The sequence below is a fragment of the Pristis pectinata genome, chromosome 4, assembly GCF_009764475.1.
Source record: "Pristis pectinata isolate sPriPec2 chromosome 4, sPriPec2.1.pri, whole genome shotgun sequence".
Taxonomy (NCBI): domain Eukaryota; kingdom Metazoa; phylum Chordata; class Chondrichthyes; order Rhinopristiformes; family Pristidae; genus Pristis; species Pristis pectinata.
Genome location: NC_067408.1, coordinates 71847751 through 71869065, shown reverse-complemented (window position 1 = coordinate 71869065; position 21315 = coordinate 71847751).

Below are 21315 nucleotides of genomic sequence, written 5' to 3'. Positions count from 1 at the left end.
ATTAGACCTGTTCCTGGGAGGGCAAATTTGAGGAGATGATGTGTAGACTAAGCCTGCTTACGCTTGAGTTTAGAAGAGTGCAAGGTGATCTCATTGAAATTGCAAAATTCTTGCTCGTCTCACTAGGATGAATGCAACAAGTATGTTTTTCTGGCTGAGGTGTCTAGAATGAAAGGTCACAGTCTGAGAATAAGGGGTTGGCCATTTTGGACTGTAATGAAGTGAAACTTGTTCATGCAGGGGTGGAGTTTTCTAACCAGGAGATCCATGGAGGCTTGTTTATTGAGTTCGTTCACAACAGAGATCAATAGATTTCTGGACATTAAGGGAACCGAAGGGTATTGGGAAAGGACAGGAAGAGCAACTACATTTTTAATGAATAGCAGAATAACCTCTGAAGGCCTGATTGCTGTTCTTGTCTCTAATTCTTTTGAAACCTGAGCATGGCTTTAAGTAATGTTTGAAATACCAAACAAGGTTGGTGTTGTTAAATTAAGACTTATCCAGCAAAATATCATGGCATCTCTTTAGAAGGCAATTTATTTGTCAATCAGGCCCTAGAAGATTCTCCGGAGGGCCATTTTGAGCACTTTAAGTCCTCTTTCAAGAGAATATTTTTCACCAAATGCAGGCTAAAATGGTGTTGTTGCACTACGTTTGTCTTTTTCCAATTCCCTTCAAGTAGAACCTTCAATTCCATTTTTCCCCATACTCTGGAACACCATCTGCAAAAGACAGGACCTTGTTATATTGTGAAAGTCTGTTGTTGCTGTCAGTTTTTGCTGCATTAAAAACTGTATACAATGCAAGTTGTTGCAGTTTGTCATTCTTTAGTGGCAATTCACACAAACTATCTGCAGATATTAGTTTTCGGTTTTACGTTTTGGATTTTATTTCCGTATGTGTCTCTCTAAATGGGGAATGATGTGTGCAGTGTAACATTAGCCTCAGTATTATTAGTTGACTGGGATTCCTAATCACGTTCCAAGTACCCAATGTGTAGATACAGGGGAAGGATAGGATTGAGCTTAACTCTATTGCACCCTTTTATTGGAAGAAACCATTACTGGTTACATGTTAAAAATTTGCTGAGATTCCAGAGGCTGCAACCATCTCCAGAATCCTCTTCTAGCCTTTGTTGTTGTCTTCAGTTGAGGAAAGAGGAGAGTATAGGAGCAGTAAAGTGTAAGGAAAAGATAGTATGGTCTCAAAAATTGATTAGTGGCTGTGCAGTCTTCATCCAGCCATGTACTCAAAAATTCCATTTCTCTGGGCAATTGCTGTGTTAATCTATATCAATGCTTTCAGTCATCACAGACTAGAAATGACTGCAACGAGAAACAAACACTCAGAGTAAACCCGATCATTGTAAATAGAACTAGACGTGAATGCATTAAGCATTGTAGAGTAACATTATTCGCAGTAATTTCCAAGTGTGTAAAACCTAAGAGCCTCTCCTGACATGCAAAATTTGTTCCTTATTGAATACTGATATACACTATTTGTAATGTCCCGGTGCATTAACTGAACATTTGTCAGTACTGAAAAACATCACTCGTCTGCACCCATGCTTAGAAAGTTAAACAACACAGATCCTCTTCCTTAGCACATATTGTTTTGTGGTGCAATTTGATGTCATTATTTAATATAGACATTCGGCATGTGATACAGAAATCAAGGTTTGTTCATAGGCATAAGGAAAGCAAATATCCTTCCTTTCTGATTCTATTAGTCATTCCTGTCTTACATAAACTATCATAATCCCATATATAAACATATTATCAAGGCAATTCTCCTTCCAATTTACTACTACATTCCATAATCACCAGAATATTGGCTTTCTGAATGGTAACCATGACTGCTGAGATTTAAAAAATACATATTTCACAATTGCATTATTTTTCATTCTGTTGCGGATCCAAATGCTAATACTGATCTTTAGATGTTAGTGCAGCCAGTTCAATTTTTTTCTGAATTAGAAGGGTAAATTGGCTGATGCTATAAACAGTCTGTCAGTCATGTGTTCACCAAAGCAGGAGTTGATGGTGCAGAATTGGGGTGGGGGTTTGGAAATGGTGTTGGAGGGGAGGGAATGGAATGGAAAACATTCAAAATGATAGTATCAAGAGATCCATGACAAAACATTGGCATGGATCTTAGCTATGGGAATCAGGGATAAAAAACATGGAACGAACCATATTAGCAATGACATATTGCTACACAATTCAGAGCAGAACATTAGTCCTTAAAGACACACTCCCCATGACAGCCACACAGCTAAGAAGGAGCCAGAGGCTGCATGGGAGAAGGAGATAGCTGCCACAATCGCACAATGGGACATGAAATTCTTGGTGAACAGGGTACATAACAGTTGGTAGGTCTTTTGGGCCTGCAGCAAGAGGAGCAGATCTGCCAGGTCCACCATGAGAAGGACCTGGCATTAGATGGATACCGTTGCCTTCTCTAGGAGCGAGATTCTGCATAAAATTCTGCAGCAATGTGGAAGAACGCCATAATCTCACAAAGATACGTCAGGGTGGCCTCACTGGTGTTTTATGCCTGCAGAGTGGAATCCCAAGAGAGAATTGTTTTATGCAGAGTTCTGAGTTCTTTAAGAGAAGTTCATCTCATCAGGAAAGATAAGGACACTTAGCAAGCCATTAAGCAGGGATTCATTAATATGTTATATTCTGTGCAGGTGGACCTATATAGCAGGATGCAAAGGGGTTTTATGTATCACTTAGCATCGCTAGCTGGATTGTTGGTGTACCAGGTTGGTGTTAAGAATTGGAACATGAAGACGGTTCCTTGATTTGTTTGGGAGTCCCTTATATCCTGTGCTGAAATGCCTTTCTCCTCCTCTCAGCAGGGAGATGGGGCTCTGGGTGCTGAGCAGGGATGGCCCACTTGTAGTTTTTATTTCTCATGCTTCTTTTGCCCCTGCTGTTTTTCAGGCTATTCCTCATGTCCCTTGGTCCCCAGGTCTCTTTGTTGCTTTTCTTTGAGCATCAGATGCTGTCTTTGGTTTGCTAGATTATGCAGCATACAGCACGCAATGATGAAATATCCATGTACTGCAGGGTGCCCTTAGATTGATGCAGGCAATGAAATCTAATCACGAGGAGGCCAATGATATTTCCTGCTAGTATCTTGATACTTGCTGTATCTGTGCTCAGCTGCTGTGGTTGGAAAGCACACTGCCTTGAGAAGCCAGGGAAGTAGAGGATAACTTTTCCCCCCAGATCCATCTCTTAGGGCACTGCCAGCTGCTGAAAACGTCCTGCGGTGCAGACTCCCTCAGGTTGAAGGAGTCACATGTGTTTTCCCGAAACATGGCATTTGCCACGAGGAAATTTTCTCATGATCCAAAACCATCTGCATATTGAGAGTAGGAATCTTTCACAAATAGGCTTTGGTTACTAAGGAGAGCTTTAATGGAGACAAGAGTACAGTCAATGCTGGAAAATCCTAGTGACACAGATGTCACCTGATCCTTGCTTTAATCAAAATAGATCAAATTGTTTCCTTACTCCGATAATCTGGCGCCCTTGAGACTTTGCTGGTGCAGACTAGCAGATTTTCTGGACTGTTGGATGTTACTTGTAATAATACCCCAACAAATTCATTTTGCTTGGAGACACAAGAGACTGCAGATGCTGGAATCTGGAGTCACAAACAATCTGCTGGAGGAACTCAGCAGGTCAGGTAGCAACTGTGGAAGGAAATGGACAATCACTTCAATGTTCAATTCTCCGATTTCAGGTAAACTGTTTCCCCCCCTGTCCTTTTTCCCTTTCCTCCTGATCTTCCCAGTTTATCCTACATTCACCCTGGCCCCCATCACCCTGTTTTTTTTTGCCTCCTCCACCCACTCCATCTGCCCTCACCTACAAACTCCTTCCACTGGTTCCCCTCCCCCTACTGTTCCCATCTGCCCTCCCCACCTCCCTCTCTTGATTCCACGCTCCATCTTCCTTTTCTACTAGATTCATTATCTGCAACCCTTTGTCACCTCTACCTATCACCTCCCAGCTTCTCTCACTATTTCCACTCTCCCCCCTCCATCTGCCTATCACCCCTCCTCACCTGGATCCATCTATCTCTTGCTCCACTCTTTCCCTTCACCTCTTTACATTGGCTATCTCCCCTCTATCTTTCAGTCCAGATCAAGGGTTTTGACCCAAAACATCGACTGTCCATTTCCCTCCACAGATGCTGCCTGACCTGCTGAGTTCTTCCAACATCTTGTTTGCTGCTCCATATTACTTTTACTTTTTTGTTCATGTTATGCAGTCATGCACTATATTTTCCAGCAGACTCATTGAGTTTAAAGGGAACAGGAAACATTCATGCACTTTGGACCCTGGCTCCAACTAAGAACCTACCCATGTTTCTGGACCCCTGCTGGGCTCCAGCCACACACCTGGCCCACAGTCCTGATCCACGTCTCTGGCTGTACAAGAGAGCTCACACTCAGGAGCCGTAGCTCATACTCTGAGCTAATGAGTGAGTCAGATGCTGAACTATCTGAACAATAGGATGCTGGATTATCAGAGTTTTATTGTACAGTGCCTAGGTGGCCTCTCTGTGCAGCAATGGACAGTGAATTGAAAGATGTGAGATGAAGCTTCCTGTGGTAAGGGAATGAGAACCTTGAACTTCACAGAGAAAGCTATTTTGGGCATGACATCTGAAGATCTTCCTGCAGAATGTCACATACCTCAGTTAAAACAGTCTGGGAAAACCTGTGCCTACAGGTATATTGCTCACCAGAAAGGTTTAAGAAGAATGTGATGTCTCTGAAGACCCCTTACGCTCTTCACTCCTGAAGTCTTCAAGACATCCTGAGTGGCCAGGCATGGTTATAAAGATGCTTTGACGAATGGGGTACTGCCTGCAGTATCAATTGCTGAGGAAACTATTGAGTGAGTGTGTCAACAGCCTGTACAAAGTGAGGTGGAGGGGTAGAAAGAATTAATGGGAAGAACTGTGATAGGTTAAAGGGCAGGAAAGATTGAACTTCAATTTGACATTCAATCTCTCATGCATTCCACCCAATGATAGTCCTTTCCTTTTGTTCTCTCCATCCCATCCCTTTCTCTGCACATGTTTAACATTTAACTTTTGCCATATCTGGTAAAAGGTAATTGATTAGAATCATATACTCTGTTTCCTTCTCTACAGATGCTGCCTGACCTGCTGAGCGTTTCCAGCATTTTCTGTTTCATTGCAGAACTAGTTGGTACTTTCTACACCAATTTCATATTTGTTGTACTGGAATATTACCTCCTGTGGGGGCTTAAAAGATAACAGGAATTCCAAACGGCTGCCACGAATTTATCTTCTATCTTTAAATTTACCATCCATTCAACTTCTAACTTAAACTGCCTTCCATTGCTTCTCAGCCAACATTGCCTCGATATTTTCCTCTTTACTTCTTAGTGTAAAATCTTAATAATATATCACCTTTAATCAGGAAGCATTGGTTTCTTGATTCCAGTCCCTAACTACTTGTTTATCTAAGTGCTGGATGAGATCCTGTTAGAACAGTCTAAAATGTAGTTCAGTGTGTTGAGGTAGCCAATACATGTTGCCAGTGGTTGGTCAGGCCTATTGGTACATAATATTTTCTTTAATTATTGTGTGTCACATTTTGTTTGAAGTGAATTAAAATATGATTCAGTTTTCAGCCTGACAAGTGAATAATGAGGTCCATATGTTTGACAGACAATCCCATAAAACTATTGCCTGTGATTAAGTAATTAGTTTTCACGTGATTAACTGCCAAATCCTCAAGAATTGGCCACACTCAGTTAACAGTCACATATAATCTTGTGACTGTTACCATCACAATGGTTTTTGATTATTTCTGTGTTATTGTTCAAATATACAGGTCCAGTATGGACCAGCACTAAAAGGTCATTGGACGCTATCATTTCCTTAAGCAGTTTAATTACTCTGGTAATTGTAGAATTGAGAAGTCAGATGAGAGATTGATTAACAAGATCCTTACTTTACTCAGTGAATAAACCATCTATTGTGGTTAAAAAGCCCTGCTGCTTCAGGATGCAAGCTGAGGTCCACCAATTGTTTATAGCCACTTGGATAAAAATAGAACGGGAGACTAGGAAGCTGCAGTAACCCCTTCTTCACCTGTAGCTATGAAGCAGAGCATTTTGTCTCAAAATTTCTAAAATTACAGCATTGGACCCAGAATGACACAAGCCAAATTTTGTGTTGGTAACGAGGCAAGAGGGATTTGTGCTTCTCACATTTCCATGAGTTGCCATTCTTTTAAATCAGTATTTGTTTCTCAACTTTCTTTATAAGTTTCCCTCTATATCATTTTCCCCTTGTCTGTATTACATTTTGTCTGTCCCTCAATCTCTTTTTATGCCTCCTACACACTTTGGCTCTGAAATTCAAACAAGACCAAAGTGTAAATGCAACACATTTTAAGTCGTAGCACCAGCAGTGAAATCAGACTTCTGTCTCGTCTTGGCTGATCTGCTAGAGAGTTTGTCATCCAATACAACCAGTCTGCCTCAAATGCTAATGTCCTGCTGGCAGCCTCCCATCTTCTACCTGAACATATAGAATATAGAACATTACAGCACAGTACAGGCCCTTTGGCCCACGATGCTGTGCCGACCTTTTAACCTACTCTAAGATCAATCTAACCCTTCCCTCCCACATACCCCTTCATTTTTCTATCATCCATATGCCTATCTAAGAGTTCCTTAAATATCCCTAGTGTATCTGCCTCTATCAGCATCCCTGGCAGGGCATTCCACACACCCACCACTGTGTAAAAAAAATTACCTTTGATATCCTCTCTGTACTTTCCTCCAATTCCTTAAAATTATGCCCCCTTGTGTTAGTCATTTCTGCCCTAGGAAAGTCTCTGGCTGTCCACTTGATCTATGCCCCTTATGTTAGTGTAACACTATTACAGTGCCAGTGACCTGGGTTCAATTCCAGCTGCTGTCTGTAAGGAGTTTGTACATTCTCCCCATGTCTGTGTGGGTTTCCTCTGGGTGTTCTGGTTTCCTCCCACATTCCAAAGACGTATGGGTTTGGAAGTTGTGGGCATACTATGTTGGTGCCAGAAGTATGGCGACACTTGTGGGCTGCCCCCAGAACATTCTATGCAAAAGATGCATTTCACTGTGTGTTTTGATGTACATGTGACTAATAACGATATCTTATCTTATCATCTTGTACACCTCTTTCAAGTCACCTCTCATCCTCCTTCGCTTCAAAGAGAAAAGCCCTCGCTCGCTCAACCCATCCTCATAACACATGCTCTCCAAACCAGGTAGCATCCTGGTAAATCTTCTCTGCACCGTTTCTAAAGCTTCCACATTTTTCCTATAGTGAGGTGACCAGAACTGAACACAATATTCTGAGTGTGGTCTAACCAGGGTTTTATAGAGCTGCAACATTACCTCGCAGCTCTTGAACTCAATCCCCTGACTAATGAAGGCCAACACGCCATATGTCTTATTAACAACCCTATCAACGTGTGTGGCATGTCTCACCACCTTCTGAATGAGCCTACCATGGGGAACCTTATCAAACGCTTTACTAAGAATGGGCTTAGAGCTGCTCTATCCTCAATGTGCTTTGTCACATTCTCAAAGAATTCAATCAGGCTCAAGAGGCATGACCTGCTCCTCACAAAGCTATGCTGACCATTCGTCATCAGACCATGCTTCTCCAAATGCTCATAAATCCTGTCCCTAAGAATCTTTTCCAATAATTTGCCCACCACTGAAGTAAAACTCACTGGTCTATAATTCCCAGGGTTATCTCTACTCCCTTTCTTGAAAGAAGGAATAACATTTGTTACCTTCCAATCATCTGGTACTCCTGTGGCCAGTGACGACGCAAAGATCATTGCCAAGGGCTCAGAATCTCTTCCCTCGCTTCCTGTAGTATCCTGGGATATATCCCATCTGGCCCCGGGAAATTATTTATCCTCCTCCTTAACATTGACATGTTCTAGCTTATCAGCCTGTTTAATGCTGTCCTCACAAACATCAAGGTCTCTCTCACAGGTGAATACTGAAGCAAAGTATTCATTAAGGACCTCCCCTACCTCCTCCGACTCCAGGCACGTTTCCTCCTCTGTCCCCAATCGGTCCTACCTTCACACTAGTCATCCTCCTGTTCTTCACATACGAGTAGAACAACTTGGGGTGTTCCCTAATCCTACTCACCAAGGCCTCCTCATGCCGCCTTCTAGCCCTAAGTCCCTTCTTAAGCTCCTTCCTGACTACCTTGCAACTCTAGACCCCTGTCTGATCCTTGCTTCCTGAATTTTAAATAAGCTTCTTTCTTGCCCTTCACTAGATATTCCACATCTCGTCAACCATGGTTCCTTCACCCTACCACCCTTTTCCTGCCTCAATTGGGATAAACCTATCCAACACCCCAAGCAAGTGATCTCAAAACAACCTCGACATTTCCATTGTGCATTTCCCTGAATACATCTGCTCCCAATTTACACTCCCAAATTCCTGCGTAATAGCATCATAATTCCCCTTCCCCCAATTAAATAATTTCCCATACTGTCTGCTCCTATCCCTCTCCAAGACAAGGGTAAAGGTCAGGGAGTTGTGGTCACTGTCTCCGAAATGCTCACCCACAAAGTGATCTGACACCTGACCAGGTTCATTGCCTAGTACCGGATCCAGAATGGCCTCTCCTCTAGTTGGCCTGTTTACATATTGTGTCAGGGATCCTTCCTGGACACATTGAACAAATTCCACCCCATCCAAACCTTTTGCACTAAGGAGGTGCCAATCAATATTAGGGAAGTTGAAATCTTCCATGACAACAACCCTGTTATTTTTGCACCTTTCCAAAATCTGCCTCCCGATCTGTTCCTCAGTCTCTTTGTTGCTATTGGGGAGTCTACAGAACACCCCCAATAGAGTGATTGCTCCATTCCTGTTTCTGACCTCCACCCACACTAACTCAGTAGACGATCCCTCTAGGACGTTTTCCCTTCCTGCAGTTATGATACTACCCCTGATTAGCAATGCCACTCCCCCACCTCTTACCTCCCTTCCTGTCCTTTTTGAAATATCTACACCCTGGAACATCTAGCAGCCATTCCTGCCCTTGTGACAGCCAAGTCTCTGTAATGGCCGCAACGTCTTAGTTCCATGTACTCACCTATGCTCTAAGTTCATCACCCTTGTTCCTGATACGTCTTGCATTAAAATAGACACACTTCAACCCATCCAACTGACTGCAATTCTGCCCTATCAATTGCTTATCCTTCCTCAGTCTCACTACACACTGCATCCACCTGTACACCAACTGCCCCATCCTCTGACCTATTGCTCAGGTTCCCATCCCCCTGCCAAACTGGTTTAAACCCTCCGCAACAGCTCTAGCAAACCTGCCCGCAAGGATATTGGTCCCCCTCCAGTTCAGGTGTAACCTGTCCCTTTTGTACAGGTCATACCTTCCCCAGAAGAGATCCCAATGATCCAGAAATCTGAAACCCTGCCCCCTGCACCAATTTCTCAGCCATGCATTCATCTGCCAAATCAACTATTCTTACCCTCACTGGTATGTGGCACAGGTAACAATCCAGAGATTACTACCCTTGAGGTCCTGCTTTTCAGCTTCCCACTGAGTTCCCAATATTCATTTTTCAGGACCTCGTCCTTTTTCCTACCTATGTCATTGGTACCAATGTGTACCACAACTTCTGGCTGCTCAACCTCCCCCTTTAGAATGTTGTGGGCCCGATCTGAGATGTCCCTGACCCTAGCACCTGGGGGGCAACATATCATCTGGGAGTGTCCTTCATGTCCACAGAACTTCCTGTCTGCTCCCCTAACGGTAGAGTCCTCTATCAGTATTGCTTTCCTCTTATCCCCTCTTCCCTTCTGAGGGACAGAGCCAGACTCAATGCCAGCAACCTAAACACTGGTAGGTCCCCCTCCAACAGTATCCAAAGTAGTATACCTGTAATTGAGGGGAACTGCCACAGGGGTACTCTGCACTATCTCCCTATTCCCTTCCCCTCTCCTGACAGTCACCCATCTACATGCCTCCTGCAACTTAGGTGTGGCTACCTCCATGTAGCTTTTAACCTATCACCTCCTCATTCTGTGTATGAGCCGAAGGTCTCCCGAACATGGTCTGTAAGGAGCTGCAGCTGGATGCACCTCATGCAGATGTAGCTATCAGAGAGACTTGAAGTCTCCCAGATCTCCCACATCTGGCAGGAAGAACACACCACTGACCCTGGATCCATTATCACTACTTTAGCTAGGCACTAATAGACAAAGAAAGAAAGAAGGAGACTTACCTTAGCCTCTTCTTGCCAAAGCCTCGCCTCGCCACTTTAACACTGGTCCACTCCAAAATTGCTGCTCTGCTTGACCCTACCTTCTTTTTATTGGTTGTTGCCAATTGGCTAATTTCCCATTCAATTATCACCTGACAATTCGCAGCTGTGCCCCTTATATTGTCTGGAAATACCTGGAAAAGAACTGGGTCCTGACAGTCACCTCTTTATATGACTCCCACTTCTCGCACCAAGAGTCCCGATTCTTGCTCCAAGTCACGGCCCTCGCTCCCTTTCAGCCAACATGGCTAAGCCTGCTGACCTCTGGGTCCAGCAACACATTAGTCTTAAAATTATTATACATGTTTTTAATTCTCTCCATATCCTTACAGTTCTGTACTCTCTTGCCCCTGTAACCCTCTGAAATCTCAGTGCGTTTTCATTTCTGGCCTCCTTAAGCATTCCTAATTTTAATCACTCTACCATTGCCACCCCTGCCTGAACACAAAACTCTGTAATTCCCTCCCTGAACCTATCTTCCCCTGTGTATGTAAAACCATTTCCCCTTTCTATATCTCTCACAGTGCATTTTTCATACAATCAGGTTTGATCAACCATACTAAACTGAGAATGATGTCAACCCTGGTCAGCAGCTATCTCATAGTGCCTGTATATTCTATCTACTCCACTTACAAAACATGATTGTGTTGACTGGGGATACATTTGTAGGCAAGTGTGCAGTTAGATAAAGAGTGTGCAGGCAAATATTGGAGTCCTCACCATACTTTTTGGCAAAGTAAATGTGAGGGGAGTGGGTGGGGAGGTTGACTCATTTGGTAGTCCTGTGCTCCATTCCCAGTGGACATCATGCCCAGTAGCATTCAATTTGATAACTCCTTCCAGCCATATAATGGTATTTGTGTTTGCTCTATAAACCTTGGTGCACATGTGATGTATGTGCTGCATAATTTTGCTTCCTCTGTTTCAGTTCTGTTTTATATCTGTTTCATTTCCCAGCTGTATCTATTTTTCTTTACTGCTTTCATTGACCTTGTCTCTTAAATTCTACTTTTCTCTTAAATTTGATTGTTATTGACATCTCCCATGACTTTCAGCATTTCTCCTTGTCTCATTTCTTTTTACATCCCCTTTCATTATTCATTTAAAAAGAGTCAAGGACAATCTCCCAACACCAAACAGATCCACCTCTCAAATGTGACAGCTGCTGTGTGGATCCCTGGACTTGAATTCTGGGAGTGAATCCCTCTTAGGATAGACTTTTATTTTGGATTTAAGGGCACGTATCCCTCTTGAAAATTCAGAAATATGCTTGTAAAGTGGTGAAATCAGTCCAGTTTATTTCCTTATTTTATTTTAACTTTTCACACGAAAGCAGGGGTTTCCAATTATATTAAATCAAGACCTCATTTTCAATTTTACTGAGATTTGAATGGGACACTATCAGAATCCTGCTTCCCAGAGAATCAGCAGGTCTCTCTGTTTTTCTCCCACTTCTCTACCTTGGCTTCTGTTACTATACCTCTATTACTCTCTTCTTTCTTTATATTTCTCTCACTCTGTTACCATCTCCTTTGTCCATTTTAATCCTTACATTTCTATGTTACTTTTATTATTCTGTCCCTAGGGCTGACATTATGCATTTCATGCCAGAGTAAAGCAGAACTTATTCCAGAGTGCACCTGAATTTCTGATCTATACTACTGGAAGCAAGCTTACCCGTTGGTAGAATAGATGCAGAACATGACCTCATCTTTTTACCTCTGGCACCTATGTAAAATAAATTTGGGAAATCAACCCAGTTTCCATAGGCGTTGAGCCTACAAGTATTCCCCATAACTTGGCACACAATTGACAATGTCCCTTAGAAAGGACAAAGGTCATCCTGTGTGGGAAATGGGAAGTGGTTATATTTTTGCAGTAATATTTGTTCTTTTGTAATTGAGGTTAAGGCACGTTCTTAGCTTTAAGAGGGCGAGCTTTGCTTTATATCTAATATGTGACACTTAATTGAACAATCATAGTTGCAAGACCTTCATTAGTGAGATCCCTTTCTTTAATGACCATCATCACTAAAAGATATGGAAGAAAAAGACGAGCATGTCCCTCAAAAAGTTCCCAGAAAAGTCTCAAACTTTCTCCTAATATCAATTATATTGAAGTACATTATATGTCATTATACTGTGTCACGTAAATGGCCATCAGTTTGCACACAGGTGCTAATTAGATTCATGACTAGATGAACCAGTGTTGAGATCTGTTACCAGACGAATCTGTTTTACCTCTGCTGTTGGTTCAGAAGAACTCCCTCTACTTCTTTGAAAGGTTCATAGGACATGAAACATGATGGCAAGCAGTCGGTTTAATACCTCATCCAAACCACAGCAGCCTAGTACTACAGTTGAGTGCCAGCCACGATTATATGCTCAAATGCTTAGAAGTCACCAGGAATTTGTATAATCATTGTTAATCTGATAATTAAGAAGAAATATTGAATTTGATACACTACAGCCATTGGCTATTATTCAAAATACTTGAAATAATAAGCATTTTCTGAATGTCTCAAGGTATATTGAAAATAATTGTAAGTTTTGCTTTTGATTTAAACACCACAATAACACACTTCTAAAAAGGATTCTGTATCTTAGATAATTTTGTCATCAGGGATTTAATACTATTATGTAGATTGTAGTTTGATATAATATTCAGCATAGCTAGTTTCATTAACAAGACATTAGACATTATAGATTGGCTTCCCTTCCTCAATAAAATTACAGTGATCTCAAAGGAAAATTATGTTCCAGAAATAAAATTGATAAAGAAAAAATAACTAATATTTCTCAGGCAAATGAAATCTACTGTAGAATCATTACAATATATTTTGTTAAAAGAAGATGTTTTATTCGTATTTGTAGCCATCTGCTTAATGTTGTATATTTATATATACTTTGCTGTGTATAATTATTCTAACATCAGTTATGTCTCCCAGCTTTTATTTTGTTCCTACATTTTACTTATAACTTGTATAACCAATTCTCCATCTGAAGCTGAACTGGCTTTTCAAAATTATCCAAGGATAATATGTGCTTTTTGGTGCTTTCACTGCCTCAAGAGTGTGTTGAGACCAGGCTGCTCCTGCTGATCATGACAAGGAAATTTGTCTTCATTGCCTCAACTTCTTTGAAAGGGCAATGACCAAACGATGTCACCTTCTGTGGCCTGAATAACTAATACTTTGTAGAATGGAGTGGTCCTACCTGTAGGTGTCAAGGTGTCAATGCCATTAAGCATTTATACAGCAGGCTCCTTACAGGTCAGTGCACAGGACATTAGTCAGATGAGCCGGAGTTCACTTATCCCTGTATAAGGTAAATGAATAATATAACTTTGTCAGAGGAAACATTTTTATCAGATGCCCTGGAGAAAAGAAATGCCATGCAGAGAGTGCATAAACCTTTTCAAAAATGCAGAGTCATATTAATGCAACTCATTTGTCCAGTTGATCTGCTTAGAAAAGAAAGCAGTACTAGCATGCCACCTAACATAAAGTTTAGTGGGACCAGACATCTTCAGACAATAAATGCGGCCACATTAGATGTAGAAGCTAGAAATTCTGGTAGTTCCCAAGATCACCTGGTCATTATTAGGAATCATGGCAATTCTTATGTAGAGCTGAAGTGAGCAGATCCTCTATGGCCCATGAAGTACAAGGGAGTGGGATTGACAGGAGTGATTTTGCAAGGTTGGAATTTCTTCAGCCTTGATTTTCCAGTGACTTCGTTTTTTTAGATTCTGAAAAAGAACCTGGCATACAGTTCTGCCAAGAAGCAAAGAGTGATGCCTGCTTGAAACTGCAGACTGGGAACCTGGTGACCTGATCGAGAAAACCATTAAATGTTTCAATGGGGATCTATCAGAATTTGCTTGTCGGTTAGTACATGTGTGGGAGTGATTTTCGGCCATACTTACCAGGTAAGACATTGTGTGTGTAAGTGGCATGATTTCCAGGCCTTTAGCACGTTTCCAAACGTGTGCATAATTTTGGGAGTCATCCAAAATTAGCCTGGATTAGAGGGTAAACCTGGATTAGAGGGTATGAGCAATAAGGAGAAGTTGGGCAAACTTGGATTGTTTTCTCTTGAGCGCCGGAGGCTGAGGGGAGGCCTGATAGAAGTTTATAAAATTATGAGAGGCAGAGATAAGGTAGACAGCCAGAATCTTTTTCCCAGGGTAGAAATGTCAAGCACTAGAGGACATACATTTAAGGTGAAGTAGAGGGCACAGGAAGTTTAAAGGAGATGATGTGCGGTGCAAGTTTTTTGCACAGAGAATGTGGTAGGTGCCTGGAACGGGCTGCCGGGGTGGTGGTGGAAGCAGATATGAGAGTGACGTTTAAGAGGCTGTTAGACAGAGGCATCAATATGCAAGGAATGGAGAGATATGGATCATGTATAGGCAGAAGAGATGTGGTTTAATTCAGCATTGTGTTTGGCACAGATATCGTGGGCTGAAGAGCCTGTTTCATTATGCTGTACTGTTCTGTGTATCTATGTATTTACATGTGAACCATGAACTTATCTGTACAATGTCTTTCATGGCTGGAGCTCTTAGAGCAGGAATTCTCAACTGGAACCACTGCTGAAAGTAGCAAGGTGGCTGCAAGTGACATGAGAAGAAGAGTTTTGGGTTAGGCACAGTCCCATAACATTCGTTGTCAATTGGAATAAGTTGCATAAACAGTGATTACAAAATAAAATTGCACCTTTAATTGCTCGTGGCAGAATAAAATGTTTTCAAAACTTTAGGTAATTATCTGGAGGCAAACATGATTGAAACCCTTGATTATTCATGAAAGATATCGCCCTCTTTTTCCATAAATAACAACAGTATTGAAGCTGTCTAACTCATTATTCATTACTAGCATTGATGCTGTGTAAGATCAGCAAAGGTAGTGCATAATGCATCAGGGAAATGCCAAGCTTTTAATGTTGAAAGTAAAACTGACATGCTCTTGTTACCAGTAGTAACATCTCACATTTTGCTTACCTATTATTTACTTACCTTAGAGGGGATCAAAATTTGATCTCTCCCAGTCAAAGCATTATTTTAGCACACCAACAAGCTGTTCTATCAACTTTCAGGTGTCAGCACATTCATGATGCCTTTGTGTGCATGTGCTTTGCACTGGAGTCAACAGCCAAGTCAATGTTTTCCAGTAGCCATCTTTTGTTTGCAATAGTGGCCCGGTGGTTTGTTGCAGAGCAAGGGCTTTATGACTGCAGCCAGGATATCAGACACTGACTCACAATTTGTTGCCTTTGGTTATGCATCAGGTGAACACTGACAGAATGGACTCTTGGTATAGGAAAGAATTGACATGCGGTAACTGCTAAGTAGTTTACATGCAACTTTGGGTGCCTTGCACTATGGCAAACACTGCATTGCCAGCAAAGCCACTTGCTCTTTCCATCTGCTGCTAGTTAATTGATTCTTAGAATAGAGAGAAAGTAGACACCAACTGTGAATTATTGTAAATATTTCCAGCACCAGCCTGGAAAGAGCCAGGGATATGGAAATTTATTGCCACAGCCACTTTGACAGCCATTAGCCTTACAGACTTTGCCGGCTGTAAGGTTGAATTGTGGTTGGAGCATGTGATGGGTTTCAGTGGGGACATTTGTGTGGAAGTGCTGATGTTTTACACATTGTTCCTTACAGCCTTTCAGATGGGAGGGTTGCTCCTTGAACATACAATGTGAATATGACTCTATTTTTCCTCCACCATCCCCATCTTCTTGCAGCTTTTCCTGCTTTGGGTGCTCTGAGCTCACTCTTCCAATTATGATGTATTCCAAGTAGAAGGTCCACTGCTACCCATGTTCAGAAGCGTAAGGTTAACAAGGTCCTTTAGCACCTGGCATGCCAGTACCTATGGACTTTTTCAACTTGAAACACCATGGAAAACATATGTTTGAATTTTGAAGGATCATAGCGATGGCCAAAATAAATCAACCAGCAACCAATCCATGATGATTCAGTTAAATAGTGCTGGTGGACACATATTCAACTGTTCATGCTTATCTGTGCACTAAGCTCCAAATGGCCACGCTGTTGACTAATCAACTCTGTACAGTAATTGTTGTAAAGATCAGCATTAATACCTGCACCAAAGTGGTTCCCATGTCAACTCACCCAACAAATATACTAATACTATGAATGCTATTTTGGTAACAAAATTCTAATCATAGTGCCCAGGTAACTACCGAATTGCTGCTGATTGTTCATCTGCTTTTATTTTTCCATCATACTGGATTAATTCTCACTTATTTATTTTGCAATGGCATCGCAAACTCAATTATTCATCTGCAGATGTGCTTCAAGTAAACTTAGCAGCAGCATCTGCTAATTGCAATCAAACACATATACTTTACTAATAAACTGAGGTAAGAGAATTTGTGATAAATTGCAGTTTTATACTGGACAATTTTTCAACTTTAGCTTTATTCAGTCAATCCTATCAGCAGACCTTGCATCTGTAAGAAACTAGTGTGATAAAATGTAGAAACAGGATTTGGTCATTTGACCTCTTGTGCCTTCTCCACCATTCAATAAGTTCATAGCTGATTTCTTGTTGTATTGCATTCCTGCACTAACCCACATCTCATTATTCCCTTAATATCTGAAAATCTATTGATTTGTTCATTATCAAATTAAATGTTACCTTGACCCAGGTAAACCTTCCCCACTGTACTTCAGCTTACTAGAATTGATTGCATGGTGTTAAGACAATTCTCCCTGTCTGGTTGCATGTACAGTTTATCAGGCAGAGCTTTTGGAACAGAATACCATGGTTCGTTTCACTGATCTCTGCCAAATTATCCCCAGGTAATTGGGCTGTGAATCTTCTTTGTGATGCTGTCTGAAATTGCAATGGAGAACAAGGTAAAATGTGAATGGTAAGGACAATTGTGTCTGCACTGTTCCAGGATTCCCTCTATTTCCCAATTTCCACTGGGATAGTCTTGGATCACTCCTTCCCTTTACACTGATTTACAAACAGGACGGGGGCCTGTGTCCAGCAGGACTTTGTTACTGTCCATCTTACTTGTTTGCATCTTGTGGTTTTTGTGCGAACGTGTCAATAGGGCATGAGGAACAACACTAAAGGCTCTAAGTTCCTCCAGTAGAGGGAGGTGGCCATGTAGTGTCAATTGATTCAGCCTAGCAATTACCAGCAGACTGTTTTGGTCACAATCTAGGCCTTCTCTGTGTGGCCCAATGCCACCTTCAGGTGGTTCTTTTTGTTTAGGGTATCTTACAACCTTTTTTGATTCCCTAATGTTGTCCTGCTGGGAGATTCCACCTCCTGTCTCAGGACAAATCTGCTGGGAATGCACCATCACATCAGAAATGATCCTAACCTAAGAAAATGAGGCATGGTTGGGGTGGGATCAGGCTGGTAACAATATTCATTACCTTCAGTAGATTTAAAATTAACAACCTGCTGAACAGTTTTACTGTAGTTATAAGATTTTGATCTCCCAGATACCATCAGCAACTTCACAACTTGGTTCAGACATGCAATATTTAGTTTCTGCCTTATCTTATGTTGATACATTAATCAGAGTTGACACCTGAATGATGCATGCCTGCACACCTCAAGACTGCTGGTTGCAGCAGAAACAAAACACTGTGAACACTGGATATCAGAAATGAAAATAGAAAATGCCAGAAAAACTCAGCAGGTCAGACAGCATCTGTGGAGAGAGGAACAGAGTTAACAGTACATGTCAATGATCTTTCATCAGAACGAGGAAAAAAATCAGGTAAAACAAGTTTTAAGATGCAACGGAGTTGGGGGGGTAGGGCTTGCAGTTGGGATGGGTGGGGCTTGGAGGAAAGAACCAAAAGCAAAAGATAGTGATAGGGTGGACGGTAGACAAGACTGAATAACAAATGTGATGAAATGGCAGGATGAGATTGGGTGTTAATAGGATGAAAAGAAATGTAAGGTCAATCTGATGGAGGGAAAATAGAATCATTAACTAAAATTACAAAAGGCTATTGGAAGTCTGAAATAGAAACAGAAAATATTTCTGCGTTTTATAAATAAAGGCATGGAGTGCAAAAACAGTGAGATTACATTGGATCGCCATAAAACATCAGTTTGGCTGCAACAAAGTATTGTGTTCATTTCCCTTCACTGCTCTATCAAAAGGATGTAAAGGCCCCAGAGAGGCTTCAGAAAAGATTTGGTAATATGATCCTAGGGATGAAGTCATGTTACATGGATAGACAAGGGAAACTGAGATTATTCTCTCCAGAGCAGAGAGAGTTGAGAGATGATTTGACAGAAGTGTTCAAAAACATCAAGGCTCTGGAGACAGTGAATAAAGGGGAACTATTCCCAATAGCAGAAAGGTTGAGAGCCAGAGGGTGTAGATTTAAAGTGATTGTTAGGAGAGCCAGGGGTGACGAGGAAATGCTCTTTCACACAGTTGGTATTATAATTTAGAATTCTGCAAGGCTGGCAGAAGCAGATTCAATAATTGTGTTCAAAGGAGAATTGCATATGTACTTGGGAGAAAATCTTGCAGGGCTGTGGGCAAAGAGCCAGGAAATGGGACTGACTGTATTTGCAGAGAGCTGGAGAGAGTTCAATACACAGAATGGCTTCTTTCAATGCCACAACTATTCTGTTATTCTACAATCTCATTCCCTGTGCCTGTTTTAAAGGCCCGTCTAATTTAGGCTCCATAGCTTCCTCTCAAAGCCTGTTGTTTACAGGAAAACATCTACTCCTACACAGTCACTTTTCCTTGCTCATTTCAGTCTTGGTGATCTGCAAGAGATGTTAACAACATATGCTGTAGTCCTTTTGAGCATAGATGCCTTCTGTCATGTCAAGTTATCCGAACTTGGTCAATTTTAACTAAAACCTAAAAATGTTTAATTATTACTTGGCTTAAAATGGCTTAAACTTCAGGCCACCAATATTTATCCATTTACAATAGTTTTAAATGCAATTTCATACAATTAAATCTCTCTGGAATACTATTGAAAATTATTTTCTGTGGTGCTTTGGGACCTGTCATCTGAACAAACATTTAGTCAGTGTGTTACAAAACAGCACAGGGTAGTAAGATAGGAAAATAGTGTGGTTTATTTTGGTTATTTAAGCTCAGGTGTGAAATGTTAACAATCAAAAGAAATGGCTTCTTTTCTGAAACTTTATCTCAGAATGACCTTGCATCCTTCTACTGAGTTCTGTAATTAAATCATAAATCAGAAACAGAATGTAATCAACTCTCTAGGAGAGATAGACCAAGCTTTCGACAGTAACTTCCTTGTGGTTTTTAAAGTGGTACATACGTTACCAAGACGTCGTTGGTACAAGACGTCTGTAAGTAGAAATTCCTCCTAACATTCAAACACTTTTTTTCATTATGCAAGTACAGGTAATTTTCCATGCCTGATGTATTCCCTAACTTGAGTCGTTTTTGAAGTTAAAGAAATATTACATCACTGTTCAAATGTAAGTCATGTTAACAGTTAGATAGTTAACAGCTACAGGCATTATTCAAAGATTAAATCTCAGACTTTTGTAGATTGATAAGCCTTCCTGTCTTAAGTGCACCGATTAGCTCTGGGAAGATAAATTCTTGTTAGAGATAAAGTCTGAATTTTCCTCCTCTACATTGCCTTAGCTTGAGAAACTGGAGCAGGAATTATTAGTTAGCGACGCTGTTGGGCGACCTCAAGGTACTTCAGTGGAAGTCTGCATTTGTATGCCATTTACACACTAGGAATTTGAATTGAGGTGCAAGCGCATTCAAAGCTTCATAGCTGGCATGGCACATAATGTGATTTCAGACTGATTTCGGTGCATGTGATGTGCCTATACACAAAGGATGCTGGGCACACAACATTGGCATCAGTTGCCATTCAAAGCACATTTCAGGTTGCTGCTACAACATTGGTCTGTGGTTAGGCGACAAGGAAATAACAAGGGCCATAACCAGGAAAGTAGGACTGAACAAAAGGAAGCAAATTTGGCACGAGCCTCGTTAAGTGAATAGACAATATTTACATCATTGGCTGTTACAGAAGAAACCAATGGTTTCAGCTCTGATGCGAAGATGGACTAGCTTTCCGAACATCATTCTGATAGGGCTTTCTACTTTGTTCGTTGCAGAGTGGGGTGAACACCAATCCTGTCTCTAGATGTCCAGCTTTGCAACATTGGAAAAATGAATGCCCACTCCCAGGCCCATGCCATATCCTTTACCCTAAAGCGAACTGTTGCTCCTAGCAACTGTTCAAGTTAAGAACATCTGTGAAGAGGCTTCCAGAAATGGAGACACGCGCAAAGGTTAGTTTTAAATTTGTGGGTGTTTAATGGCACGATCACATATATGACTCATGAATCATGCCACATATGCATACGGCACATTAAAGGATATGACCAAGTGAAAACCATTGCATATGACATCTGGAATAAAGTGCACAGATCCCCAATGCAGTCCCGTCTCATTGCATGTTTTATGCATTGTTGAATTTCTAGGCTGAGTACTGGATGGACGCAACATGTATCTAGTAAAATGATTGCTAACTGGCCCTTTGAGGTCTTTCTTTCCCTAGGTGTTCTGAACCAGGCCCCAGGGAAATCTACCCTTGAGAGTAGCAACATTATTTGAGGTGTTGGCAGTGGAATCCTCAGCGAATATATCCGGTACTGAATGCAGGGCTGAAGGAAGGTCATCGACAAAACAACTGAAACTGAGTAGGTCCCTGAGTAACAGCTGAAATAATGTCCTGCAGCTGAATTAGCAGACTTTCAATAACCACAGCTGGCTTATTTTCAACTCTAGACACCAGAGAATTTCCCCCTTGATTCCATTGACCACAGTTTGATGGGAATCCCTTTCCCCACCAGTTGACCAAATTCTGTCTTGATATAAAAAGCAGTCATTTGCACCAAGTCT